Here is a 14,569-nt window from a genome sequence, read left to right on the forward strand (position 1 = left end):
AAATTAAACCTCTGCTTATGCAAAAGAGCAGTGTGAGTTTCCAGCGGAACATTTCTCTCCTGGCAGGAGAAAACAACTGCCATGTGGCATTTGCACAGGGCACTGCCGGTGGGCAGGCATCCACAGAAGAGCAGCTAAGTCATTCCTTTCCCAGCTGCAGTAGTATTTCTCCCCACTGCCTGCTATAGCTGAGCTCCTCCAACTCCCACTAGGACAGCTGAAACTCAATAAAGAGGAACAAACCACAAAGTGCCTACTTCATGCTGTCACCTGGATGCCAGATCAGCTCATAATTAGAAATGGGGAATCTTCAAAGACTGGTTCTAGATACCAAGATGCTCAAGCTTCTCCTCTTTCTGCTGCTCTCTGAGATGCTCATGCCTCCTGGAGCAGCACGGGGACAGAAGGATTGCTTTATATGACATACGGCAACGATCTGTCTTGAGCTAGAGAAACACAGTTGTGTCTTCCTGCTTGCACATCTGCCAGCTTCTTTCCCCTGGTATCTAAAGCAAAAGGTGCTTACAGCTCTCTGACTGCATCGAAGGTTGGAAGGGTGACAGCTCAGCAAGCTCTGCACAAATGGCTCAGGGGTGCTTTTCTGCCATGGCTCCATTTCCAGGGGACAGAGTGCTTGCAGCAGCAACTCCCATCTGCACCAAACCTCGCCCCTGTCCCAGCCCACAGCAACCATGAGCCAGGGAGAAGGGCCAGGTGAGATTTGTGTTTCTGAGCCCAGAGAGATTCTGGGTGAAGGTCCTACCTGGAAATATATTTTCATCTTTACTGGATGGCAAAAGACTCCCCAGGAACCAAAGACTCTTGCAAAACTCTTCTCAGTTATTCTGTGGTAAGAACAGAGGGCGAGGAATAGCAGAGAGAGGAGAAGGTGCTAAGCCAACCCAACCGAAGCTGCTGCATGGACCTTTCCAGGTACTACTTATCCCAGAGGGGCTGCCCCCAACACCAGAAAAATCTTATGATGCTTCTTAGCTCACCTAAAGTAGCCCAAAAGCTCAGCAATGTGCACGAACTGCCACACAGAGGCCCGAGTACTGGCAGCAGGAGCTCAATTTCTCTTTCACTTGCATTAAGAAGAAAATCCCTCCCCACAAGCCCATGGTGGGGAGCTAGACTCAGCCCCTCCAGGCATGCATCTCCTCAGCCCCTCCTGCCATGTCCAGGCCACAGACCAAGCCTGGCTGGGCTATATAAAAAAACCTGCAGGGTACTTAGAAACTACTTTCAGTTAATAAATTATGAGGTGGGAGTGCCTGTGACCAGCACTGTCAGCAGAACAAACCAGAAGTTTGTTGTTCAGAAGCTGGATCCCAAAGGCAAAAAGCAACGATGGGCTGTAGATACTGGGAGGAAATGTCTAATAAGGAAGAACAAGTATTATCATTTGGACGCAGTTAAAAGTGTTCTAACAGATTTTCCCAAAACATGATTTTTGCACAAGGCTGACAGATTTTCTTTTCTTGTCAGCCACAGGAACAACAAAGCTGTACAAGAAAGAGGAGCCTGCAGCTCCATGACCTGGAGATGTGACTCCGCTCTGGCTCACACCCGTGACAACCAGCAGTAGCTCTGCTTTTTCCGGCTCAGGGATTATGCTAGTGGGTTATTTTTGCCTTTTAATGGAAGAAGAATATCTGTATTTCTGCCTAACAGCTTACACTTTCTGTTAGCTGTACCATCTTAGGTGCCTGTCCAGGAGAGCACCACGCGGCCAGTGCAGCTCTGCCAGCACCAGTGCGGGTTCCCCATTCCCTCCTCCTTTCCACTGGCTGGGATGCAGTCAGCTGTTGTTTGTTATGATTACTTTAATTTTGCTTTCATCGAAAACAGATGAAAACCCTTCCCCTGAGGCTATTGGCAAGGACAGAAATGGGAAATGCAGATGAGTGGTATCTCCTAATAATTGCACAGCATTTCCCAGCTAGTGGCTCCCAGTTGCACCACGGAGCTGTGCCGCCAACCAGATCAGTGCTCGGGATGATGCCTGGGCTGGGCAGCTGCCATTTGATGCCTGGCTTTCTCCTCTCTGCTTGCAGTGGTTTGTTTGGGTGTTTTGATTATTCATCGGGTTTGAACAGCAGGGATGAGCTGGGGTTTTTCATTTGTTTTTGCTGGGGGGGTGTTTTTTTTTTCTTCAGATTTTATCTCCGGGACTTAGTGTTTTCTCAAATGACAGGTCTCTTGCACATCAAAAGAGATTTTTGATGTAAAAAATCTCCACTCCACCACTGAGAATTTATATCCACTCAATCTAGTGACTCAATACGGTCAGACCAAGGAGGTCATCCTAAATATTTGTGTCACCTTTTCTTCTTGCCAAGTGCTGGCGAATGAAATAGCAATCAAATATTTAATTTAAAACCCAGAGATCTAACACAGGTGCCTCTGGTTTACCAGGGGCTTTCAAAACCCTTCTAAATAAACTCCCAGACATTTTTTTTTATTTTTTTATTTTCCCTCTCCTTTTTTTTTTTTTTTTCCGCTTGTATTTGGAAAAACACAGGCACATGCAGTACTTCTACCACTGGCATTTCTCAAGCTCTTTCTGACTGTTTACTCTCCCTATAAAGTTTCTTCGCAATGAGGACATTATAAAACCTCCCTCCATCACCACCTCCTCCTCTTCCTTACCTTCTCCTCTTCCTTTTCTCCTCCCCTCATTCCACCTTCTCTTCACTTGCAGATGCCTCTGAACAAACCATTTATCATGTGCTTAGCAGCGCTGGACTGTTAAAACCCGGATCTGGTATTAGTGCTGTGGAAAGGGAGAGCTTTCATTGCTGCTCCAGAATGGGTTTTTAGGGGTAATTGACGGGAGGCCACAGACGCTTGTTGACAGTGCAGAGAGATGAAGCAGTCACTGTGCAGGGGAAGCCTGGCCAGTGCATCTGCCCTGCTTCAGTGGCCAATCTCTAAAGGCATAATTGATGCTCATAAATACATAATTTTTCTCCAAATCATTATGCACTTCCTTGCTGCAGTGTGGTCTGCATGCAGGGCCTGATCCAACACCCATGAAGCCCACGAGAGTTGTTTGTGCCAATCTGGCACAGGTGCACAGACCACTTAGAGTCAGAATTACTGAAGAGTGTAGGTCCCTGGGGAGGAGCTTGGTGAAATTTAGACCTTCAAATACAAAACTGCCTTCCAAAATGCCAGGTGTTCATCTTAATCCTCACTGTGCTGGCCCATGGCATTCCCTGGGTATCCAATGTTGTACCTCTGTGCTCCCAACCTTAGTTTTGTTGTGGTTTAACCCAGCCGGCAGCCAAGCACCACACAGCCGTTCACTCACCCTCCCCAAACCCTCTCTGGGATGGAGGAAAGAAACAGAAAAAAATGAAAGCCTGTGGGTTGAGATAAAGAAGACAGTTTCTTAGGACAGAAAAGAAAGGAAAATAATAATAATAATAATAATAATACTGCTACTACTACTAATAGCGTGTACACAGCAAGTGATGCACAATGCAATTGCTCACCACCCACTGACCGATGCCCAGCCTATCCCTGAGCAGCCGGTCCCCCCCCCGGGGCCAGCCCCCCCCCCATTAATTGTTCACATCACGTCCCATGGTATGGAATACCCCTTTGGCCAGTTGGGGTCAGCTGTCCTGGGTCTGTCCCCTCCAGCTCCTGCTGCACCCCCAGCCTGCCCGCTGGCAGGACAGAGCGAGAAGCTGAAAAGTCCTTGGCTTGGTGTAAGCACTGCTCTTCAACAATTAAAACATCAGCGTGGTATCAACATTATTCTCATCCTAAATCCAAAACACAGCACCATACCAGCTACTAGGAGGAAAATTAATTCTATCCTAGCCAAAACCATGACAAGGTTCAAGCTCACTTCAGCTCCTCCTTAGTCTAGGTAGGAAAACAAAGCTGGAGGGACCGTTGCCTTCTTTTTTCAGGGTCCCCTACTGCCACAAACACCTGAAGAACCAAATCTAAAACCATCTCCTGTTTGGTGGAAGTCATACTGTATTTCCTACCATCACCAGCAGGGCAGAGGATGTTTTTCCCACCTGCCCTTTTGCCGAAGGCATGCCACTGTACAGAAATGCCTTCAACATGATCACACCAGAGGAAGACTGAGCAGAAGAAGCAGGGCTCTGGTGCTGGGTGACTGGGGCATGCAGGAGAGCAACCCTGTTCCACTCAGTGTACGTTGGCTTTGCTGCTGTTTCTCATTTAAAGTCACATTAAAACCCAAATAAATAAATTAAAAGAACAGGTACAAATGAAGACTTTCAAGAGCCAGAGCAGATTTGAAGTGAAGCTGGATCATAAAAGCTCTGCAGTATTCGGTGCATGACTTATCTCTGTGTGTGGGGGTCACTGAGGACTTACAGAAGAGAAGGGACCTGGTAGAAGTTCAATAAATGAAGGAGACAAAGTCAGACTCTACTATCTATTCTTGTCCTCTGATAAATATTGCCCTTGAATTTCTTACTATGCACTCTGCCAGAAAGAAGTTAATGATCCAAGATGTAAACATTTTATTCCTGTCTCCAAAGCTGAATGTAACTTTAACCCTTGCCCACCAAGCTTCAGCAGCTGTCAAGAAATCTTTTATGGGCTTCAAGGGCAAGATCCTGGACCTACTGAATCCCCAATGGGGCTTTTGTCATTGCCTTGGGATATTTTGAGGTAAAAGGAAAGAGGAAGCCCCCAAATACAGAACCATAACTGTTGTTAGACACTCTCACCACAGCAGGTGCAGGCTGGCTGCAAGCAGGGACCCCGCAAGTTTGATGATGCCTGAGACACCCAACTTGCAGTTACATCAAGACACAGCATCCAAACTGGAGTAACTCATTTATCAGCCAGTATGGTTAATGGGGTCTTGTGCACTTCATAGCCTAAAGTAGATTCCTTCAGTTGGCCAGATGATTTGCACCCTAAACTCCGCTGGCCATAAAGGCAGCAGAGGGTGAGCAGCTGAAATAGCCTTATGCATCTCTAATGGAGGGATTTCAACATGAGAAGAATCTGGCCCTTTATGTGGGAAGACAAAAAAATTAACCCCATGTTCAATAGTGAACTTATAACTACTTTAATTAGTCACACTTTATTTATTTATTTATTATTTTTTCCTCTGTAATTAGATGCATCGCCTATGTGCCACTGAGCATGCCACCAACCACAAGGAGAAACATTCCCTGGGCTTGGCCAGAAGCCACAGCACTTAGTTTGGTGCCAAATTCTGAATGATGCGGTTGCTTTCACCTTTTCCGGGCTTTCGAGGATTTTCAGCACGTTGGAGATTTCAGCAGCTTGCCTGCATACACATTATGGCCATCTTCCCTCCGTCTGCCGTTGTCTTCTCAGAAAAGTCTGAGAGCACAGAGGATGAAAAATGAGCAGCCAAGCCACTTAATTCAGTCCCAATCATCACTAATAAAAGAAAGTGGGGAAATGCATTTGTATAATTTAAGCAACTGTTTGCTTAATGTCTCTGGTCATGTTCTGAGAGCATACGGTTGATTATTCTCACTAGGTGCAGGATTACTTTTGACCTGAAGGATTTCTTGCTTATTGTGCAACCTCTGTCTGAAGCACTGCGTCCTTCTCTGCCTGTCTTATCTGGGTTCCTTTAAGAGAGGCAGTCCAAGTCATGATTGAGCAGCAATTTGTTTTTGTTTACTTGGCCAATTAAGGTCAAGTTAATGAAGCATCGGGTGGAAAATAGCAGCTCTTGTTATGTTGCCACAGCAGCAATTACAGTTCTCTTGAAAGAAGGTTAAGGAATTAATTGCAATGGTTCTTTAGATATATGAAATAAGCAGAGGTTCTATCTAAGCCTGTTTGAGGAACTCACTAACCCATCTGTTTTTGTGGGCAACATTTACTGACAGCAGAATAAGTTCATTCCTGATTCAGACCTTGCTGATGTTTGCGGGAGGATCCGTGCTGGCAAAGCAGCAGCCCTCAGAAAGACAAGTTTCACAGCACAGGTAAAGTGATGGACGTGCTTTGTGGAGCTGCTGGCCCTTGGCTGCCCAAATCTCAACCAGGTCGATGGCCTGCTGACTAAGAAATGCCTCGAGAGCAAAATGAACCCTTTCACACCCAGAATGATCAAGTCCTTCAGTGACGTTCAACTGCCCACCCAGAGCAAATGCAGGTAGGGCAACCTGGAAAGCTCAGCTCCATCCTCTCTCTAACCTCCTCTGGAGATCCAGGCTACTTCAGCAACCCCACTGGTGTTAAAGCAGCGCAGCCTGGACCCTCCCCACTTAGAAGTGCATTTGAACTGGTGCAGGTGGCTGGTGGCAGAGGTGCAGCCATGCCTGGCCAACAGCTGCTACCCTGCGGCTGCCAACAAGCAGAGACCGCTCTTGTTTCACTGGCTGAACAAAATGCACTGTTACGTTGGAAGCTGAGCTAAGAGTTCATGCCACAGACTTCCCAGTGAAGCAAACTTATGAGATATTTTTAATTACTGAAAAAAAAATGGTACATCCTGGTAACCCAAGAAATAGAAAAGGAAGAGAAAAGGCACCCTTTGCAGAGGTAGAAGTAACTGAGGTGCTAGGCCAAAGAACACGGGTGGGATCCTGGCATGCTGGGTTGTGATGCCTTGAGGAAGGAGACCGGCTGTGCCATGGGAGGTTTCCTACAAGCTGGTGAAAGCACAAGAATTATGTGGGGCAAGTTTATCCTTGGCCCATCAGACTTACCCACACATCTGCTGATGCAGTGCTTGCTGAGCTTCTCTAGCCTGGCGAGTTTTTGCAACCAGCAATGAAAAGTCTTTAGGAGAATCCCCCAAAATGCTGAGTGAGACAGTGAGAGGATTAAGCCATTGCATTTCAAACATTAGAAGTGCATTGCCTAACCTGGACAATTTGCAAAACTTTTTGTAGTGATTGGCACCAGAAAATGTTAGCCCGCAGGAAGCTTTGGAAAGATGAAAAAGCTATACTGTCAGCCAAAAATGATGTTTTTCTTTTTCCATCAGCAAAGCCCCACCACAGTGGTTTCCCAGGGTCACTTAAAGCAAGCCGGACATTTTCCTCCCAGAAAACTTGACAGAAGTGAGCTGGTTTGATTTTGGATTGCTTTACTCCAGATAAATCCAACACAAGAAAGATGGAAAGGGTGCTTCTACGTAGAAAACACAGAGGATTTACCAAGCAGGCTTTTAAAAAGTATTTTTAGGTAGATACCCCAAAATGCTAAATCGCATGCTGCTTGATAAAAACCAGCATTGTTGCTAGTGCTGAGCCGCAATCCAAAGCCCTTGAACTCCCTGCCCGAGCCACCGCAGCTACAGAGGTGAGATTGTCCCTTGGCTCGCTGCAGCAGCCTGCTACAGGCTCAAGGACCGCTACCAACTCCCCAACTACCGGCCCCTCTGCCCGCTGGGCAGCGCAAACAGGGAAGCGGAGGCAGCCTGTACTTCCCCCCATCACATGATCAGCATTTCAAACAAGACAGGCTCACCAAAGCAAACGAGCAAATGAAGAGCCATTGGCTCCAGTGACTTCATCCAAGCCCCCCTGTACCTATTCCGGAAGACAGTCATTAATTTTATCATCGTCTGCTATTTTTTGCTCACATTCTCTGACTCAGAGCACAAACGAGCCTGCCCTGGGCAGTGACGGAGGCTGCTGCCTGCAGGATTCTCTTGCAGGAAGAAAGAAAGAAAGAAAGAAGGAAAGAGAGAAAGAAAGAAAGAAAGAAAGAAAGAAAGAAAGAAAGAAAGAAAGAAGGAAAGAGAAAGAAAGAAAGAAAGAAAGAAAGAAAGAAAGAGAAAGAAAGAAAGAAAGAAAGAAAGAAAGAAAGAAAGAAAGAAAGAAAGAAAGAAAGAAAGAGAAAGAAAGGAAGAAAGAAAGAAAGAAAGTGTGTTTGAAATGGAGCAGATATTTTTGAATAAGCGCGGACAATGTTCTCCCCTGTTTCCTCCTGCCACTCAGTACTTTATAAATGTGCTTCCTCTGCCGAATGGATGGTGAAAGCAGAACAAACCCTGCTGAAACTAATGGCCTGTGTGTTTTACTTTTATCTGACAGGTTTTGTTTTTCAGACGGGTGGAAAGCAATTTATTTTCACATTAAATAGATAAAAAACTACATCACTGTACATGTACACTACATCTACATAATAGATAAAAAGATACATCACTGATTCAGGATCAAATGCTGTGAAAAGGAAGAGGTGCACAGTGTGGCCACAGAGATGAACTTTGTCATTTCTTACGCCCACTCCATTTGCTGCTGATCTGACTTTGCAATGTGTTAAACATCCCTAGGAATGTCCGCAGCAACCTTCATGGCCTAAGCTGTATCAGTCATCTGAGACAGGGACTAACACTTGCATGCCACAGAGGTGAATCCCTGCTTTCAGCATTCCTCTGCTCTCCCCAGGGAATAAATCTTGTGGGTAATTTTCATAATCATTACATTCTGCTGGAAAATATTATGTAAATAAAATTTCCACATGCTTCACAAAGCATTGATTTATGTTGATGAATTTCTTGGGGAGTGTAATATTTGTTAAACCGAGTCTACATTTTTTGTTTCTGTTGTTCATTTTCATTCTGATACCAAAGGAAAACCTTCCTGAGGATGGAAACTCAGGAGTTTAGGCCAGCTCCATGTGCAGACCCTACTTCTTACTCTGAATCCCCTTTTCCCACGAAAGTGTCCCTCAGCAGCCAGCCTCTTCATCTCCCCAGCCTGACTTCACTGGCTCCAGCCTGAATTCCTCCTGGACCACGGCCTGATCCCACAGATGTAGGGGGAGCTGTGTCCTTCTGGCATGCAGGGAAGCCTCGCAGATGCTGGGGCTCTGGACTGGTGGAGTTCAGGACTTGGGAGCTTATACAGGGGGCTCAGATCCCCCCAGGGGCATGGCAGGACTGAGAGAGAAGCGGGTGATGCATGGCAGAGGAATGTGGGGAACAGTCTTGTAATTCCAGTTTCGGAGAGCACTATTTATAAATCAGTCCCTGAGCTGCGAATGCAGCAGATGTGGAGAGGCTAAATCTCTCCTTAGCCCTGTGCTGAGCCCTGAGGTGGAGTTCGAGGCCTTGAGCCAGGAGCAGAAGGGTTGTCTGGTGCTTTAAGCTCTGCACTGTGTGCAGCAAATGGGTACCTGGGACTTGGACACTTCATCCCAAAGTATCCATCCCCCAGGCCCCTCCAGGAAGGAGCCCAGAGCACCGAGTGCCTCCGCTGTCCCAGAGCTCTCACCTTTTTACCATTGCAAATCCCATTGCTCCAAGGTGGCACCTGCATCTGCGCTCCCTCAGCACCACCGAGAGCCTCCGTCAGTTTGAAGCGTGCTGGATGTCTCCTTCCAGAGTGCTCTGAGAATCCCTGAAATGAGACGTCTCTCCTGCTGGATTTTACTTCGTTGTCAGAAATCGATCCCCTTTCTCCTCGCCCTCACTGTTCCTAACAGAGCTTGAAATTGGTGTATGCCTTCCCCTCCCCGCTCCGCAGCAACCACAACTGAATCTCCCCCAGTTCTTCAGGGACAGGACTCTCCAGCACAGGACTCTCCATGCTCTGGGTTCTCTGTTACCTAGGGAAGCGTCCAGCTCCCGGGGACGCCTCACCCTGCCCGACAATGACACAGTCCCAGGTCTCTTCTATGGCCTCAAGGTGCTTCTGTCTAGGTGGAGAAATGTCTTTGGATGCTGCCAAGAAGAGTCCGGGTGTGCAGCAAAGCCACCCATGCACCCAGGGACATGCGCTGGCCCTGGGCTCTTGTTGAGCACCCAGCTGAGTGGGGACCCAGGGGTGAGTTAAGCAAATTGCTGAAGAGTAAAAGGCAGAGATGTAAGGAGAATATTTGAGTAGAACTCCCCTGGAGCTGCTGGAACAGATCAGAGCAATACCACAAAATGCAATTTTCCCAGCAGGAATGACTCCCTGCGCAGTCCAGAGGAGCATTTGTGTGCCAAAACACACTCTGGTGCATAGTTCACAGTGCAGCAGTCTGAGAGAAAGCAGTAGTGTCTTTCTGGGTTGCAGAGCTAGGAATATACTGGCTTCCTTTGGCCTTTCAAAACCAAAAAAGATCTAGTAAGAGGGGAGGAAAAAAAAATGTTTTCATTAGGAATCATTTCACACTGCCTTTCAGCACTTCACAGTGACCATCTCCCAGTTCTGTAAGCGGGGTGTCAGGGCACGCGGGAGGTGCAGCCAGAGGCAGAGCTGCAGCGGCGTGGGAGCTGGTGAAAAGAATAAGAATGCATTTTCTATTCTATTCTATTCTATTCTATTCTATTCTATTCTATTCTATTCTATTCTATTCTATTCTATTCTATTCTAAATTTCTACTCCATTCTAGAATTTCTACTCCATTCTAGAATTTCTATTCGAAAGGAACAGAAATAGGAAACAACCCGGTCTAACTCCTGTGTGACACAGCAGCATGTTAAGCATGCTCGGACTGGTGAGGTTCAACATTTCAGTTCAGGGTTTGGTGTCCCAGGACTCCCACTGCTTTCTGCAGCCCGGGGAGCAGGGGCTGGCTTGGGCAGGGAGCATCCTTCCCTTCCTCCTTCAGCCCTGGAGGTTGTCTTACCTTCCTGCCATACTCCCATGCCTCTTGCAGGGGCACTGGTCACAGACTTAAGATAGACGGGCCCTTTTCTACTTCTCTGTTTCATTTTTTCCCTTGCAATTCATTTCCCTTCGCTAGGCTGCAGCCAAGAATTTAACACATTGACATTTTTCTGTTTGTTTGAGTTTACTGTTCCAATCTGTTTGCATTTCTTATTGAACATAATGGCATGAGATATTAGGAGTTAATCAGACCTAGGTCCCCCCAAAATCTGCTGAAATGCTCCAGTGAGTTAGGTGCGTTTGAAGTATGGATTTGAAAGGACCATGCCAAGCTGTTTGCTTGAAATGTGTTTGTGATGCTGAGTTTACTTCAAAGCAGGCACGTCTGAAATTGCTGGATGCACTCAGCAGGGGACATGTGAAGCCAGTGAGGAACTGATGATCAACAGAGCCTACCACCGAAGTATCAGTGGCGTAGGTGGGCAGGTTCAGACGTCTTCATCAAAATACAGAACAGATGTAAGGGCGTAAAAGTGAGCTTTGAGGCAGTGGGGAACTGAGAAGAGGGGAAAGGTTACAACTGTGACTGCATCGTGTTACCTGGGATGTGTAACACACTGTATGATCTTAACTTGGAGGATGTATGGAAAAGCAGCAAAATCATTAAAATTTCTCCCCCCATCCCTCATGTTAGTCCAAATGTGAAAAACCACCGACTTTCACAATGTCCTCTGAAGTAAGCGGCTTCCACTAGGAAACAGCCTGCCACTTGGAGACTTCAAGTGATGTGCGTCATCCCAACACCAATTCGCTTTATCTGAAAATGACTGTTTGCTTTATATACTTCTCATGCAGACCTTTCTCTTGGCTTCAAGATGTATGCTACAGTGGCAAGTTGAAAAGGAAGCATTCACAAACTCATCACTTCCTCAAACAGACAGATAGTAGCTGGAGATAGCCAAAAAGCAGACTTGTAAGAAATTCTTTTTTTCCCCCTTTTTGCTTATTGATTTTGGTTCAAATTGAACTGAAACCAAAACTTTTTTTTTTTTTTTTTTTTTTTTTTTAATATAGCACCAAGTAAAACCTCCCACAGTTTTGCAGCTGCTCCCGTGGAACCACTGTCTTCATTGGCCTCACTGTGGATGGAAGTGGGGAAGGCAGTGAACAGCACTGACCTGTGGCTAGGGCAGAGCTCCCCAAATCCCTGGCCCTGCCGCAGACCCACCTGGCTGGGGGCCACCAGCCTGAAGCTGGCCCTCGAGCTAACCAGAAAGAAATTTCACAGAACCTGGCCTTTGGCTTGGCCAAATCAATTTGAAGCTCAGAAGTGGTAAGTGGGATAATTAGTGCTGTATGAAATGGGGCTTTTCATTAGGATGCTTGGTTTCGCTGGAGAGATTTTGACTGGCCCTACTGCAAGCCCTGCCATGGACAGCTGTGATGAGACCAATCTGGGCTTTTAAAAGCTGCTTAAAGTAGCTTGTTACCAGAAAGATTGGAGCGAGATCTGAAAAAGGGGAAGGAAAAAATAATGAAAACATCAGTGGGAGTAAGTTAGGAGGGAAGATTAAAAGGGTAGAATACCTATACCATGGCTGAGCAACAAGTAGTGTGGAAAGTAGTGTGGAAAGGTGAGAAGAGAAACCCATCTCTGTGTGGGTTTGAAGGCTGCAAGTACTCAAGGAAAGATTTTTTTGGGGTGGTGCAGCAGATGGAGGAGGAGACATGGGATGTCAGTTACAACAAGGCTGTCCTCGCTGACATTTGTCCTCTACAGGTCAAATGACAGCACATGCTCCAGTGAGAGACCATGATACTCGCTGACTTCTGCTGGGGTCTGGAGGATGCTCCAGATCCCGAGCGTATCTGGGAGGAATAAGAACATGTAGAAATGAGGGGACAGAGGGTCAACCAACATGTGGCCCTAGAAAGAACGGACACTATCTCTCTGCTTCTGTCCAGATAGGAGAGCACCTGGGCAGAATTCACCCACCACTCGCACCCTGCCTGCTGCAGGAAGCGTGGTCCCCATTTATCTTTTCTGGGCCTACATAAAGCAAGGCACCACTGCTTCCCACTTGTCCATAATCATTTCCTGCTATTTTCTAGTTAAATGTCAAGCTTGACTCTCAATGTGATGGCAGTACATGTCCCTCAGGTCACTTGCACATTAATGGAGTCAGAGGTGGCCAGCACAAGTGCCCCTTTAGGGCAGGAGTGCCGGAGAAGCCACATCCCCTGCTCATCCTCCCATCACTGCTGCAGCTCCTTTGCTCATTAAAGTGCAATAGGTCCAAACACAAAGAGAGTGTGTGCATCATTAGAGCTAAATACATTTTCTTCTTTGGTTTTGTTTTCTAAGGGATACGTTTGGGGACTTGGATAATGAGGTGCTTGTTGGCAGGGCAGTTAGAAAGCTAAAGGCAATGAGGCAAAGAGATATAAAACGAGAATGTACAAGCAACAACCTTGCTGTACAGGAATGTAGCGATGTCCCCTCTGTACACATAACGACTGGCACAGGAGGTCACAACAATCTGTCGTGCTTAACTGGCCCCATTACCATGGTGTCCAAGCACCTCCTGATCCCTAATGTGCTCGCCCCGGGGCCTTGGGGTAGGGCAGTGCTATTAACCCCAGCTGAAGGAGAAACAGAGCTTTGTCCCAGGAGGGTCTCTGGAACAGCGGAACATCTTTCTGTCTTGACTGTGGCAAAAAATGGCTGTGAATTAAATAAAATCAAGGCAACTCCTCCTCCTGTGGTGTGGCAGGAGGGATTCAAGCAAGAGTAAATCAAAATGCTGTGGATTGTTTTGGTTTCAGTTGCTTAACTTCTTCTGTCTAGTCTAAATAAACTAAAATAGTAGACCAGAAAGCCCCCAGTATAACTCCAAGAGAGTCTTCATTTACAAAATTAAATGATTAAATGCTTGGTCTGTGTCAGCATTTTTCTCCAAACAAATTTCAAGTCACACAAGACTTCAGATCTGCCTTTCTTGGGTGTCACAAACCGACACTTTTCAGTGTTGACCAAACTGAAAAAGGAAAGTTCATTGGAAAATTCCTGGTGGCCACAGCCTTCGTTTCCAGCCAGTGACTACTGAATGTGCCACAGCTCTGCAGGGAGTGTGCTGCAGTGCAAACTCAGAAGCCCTGGCACTTAAATGACTAAAGAATTGCTAAACATAGATAAAAATGCCTTAAACACTGCCTGTCTTTCCCTTTTCCTCCAATAATCTGCTTCATGCTGGGGTGCTAGTAGATGCTTTTGGTCATTCATAGCTGAAACTCCAATTTGGAAAGATTGACGCTGGTGCGTGACAATGGGGAGCAATGTCAGCAGTTCCCGAGAGCTGAGGTTTACACCAGGTGCAAGTAGAAGTGTGCAGAACAAGCAGTGTTAACAAAAAATTGGATTGAGGCATCACACTCTAAAACTTAATCTCCCATATAGAGACTTAGTCTATCATAAAAGAAACAGCGCTGGAGGATGTAAGAAAACACGAGACCCTTGGGATGATTTAATGTCCTAAAGACATAAAGACATAAGCCACAGCAATGCAGAAATGAGCTCAGTAACACAGAGGCTATTACATTTCAATTGGTTATGTGTACTCTACATAAAACACAATCAAAACACTTGTTTTTAAAGGATGCAAATGCCTTTCTCAGGCTGAGCAGGAGCACTGTTACTGAAGTGGAATCTTAAATATCATTTTAGGCTTTAAACTTGAGTGATGCTTCTCCATTCGGCCCAACTGCCCAAGGAAGACAGAAAGGACCGCTCACACTTTGGTTCAGCAGTGTTAATGTGAGACCTGGCAGCCAAGTCAGGAAAACCAGGTTTGTTTTCTGCTTCGCAGAAATTTGCAAAATTTCTTTTTTTTTCTTTTTTTTTTTTTGTTCATTTCCAGAATTTGCACCTTTGTTGTATTTTTGTGCACCCCTTTTTTTAAACAGCAGTGCCTGGTTTTCTTTTTTTTTTTTTTTTGTTTGTTTGTTTGGTGGGAAGGTCTTCTCAAGAAAGA

The 14,569-nt window shown here is 46.1% G+C and overlaps 1 protein-coding gene across 4 annotated transcripts in view; it reads right to left on the reverse strand.

Moving 5' to 3' along the window:
- Nucleotides 1-14,569, reverse strand: part of ASIC2 (acid sensing ion channel subunit 2) — a 514,654-nt gene that overhangs the window by 155,728 nt on the left and 344,357 nt on the right. The window lies entirely within an intron of this gene.

Source organism: Cygnus olor, chromosome 25 (genome assembly GCF_009769625.2).
Source record: "Cygnus olor isolate bCygOlo1 chromosome 25, bCygOlo1.pri.v2, whole genome shotgun sequence".
In the NCBI taxonomy this organism is placed as follows: Eukaryota; Metazoa; Chordata; class Aves; order Anseriformes; family Anatidae; genus Cygnus; species Cygnus olor.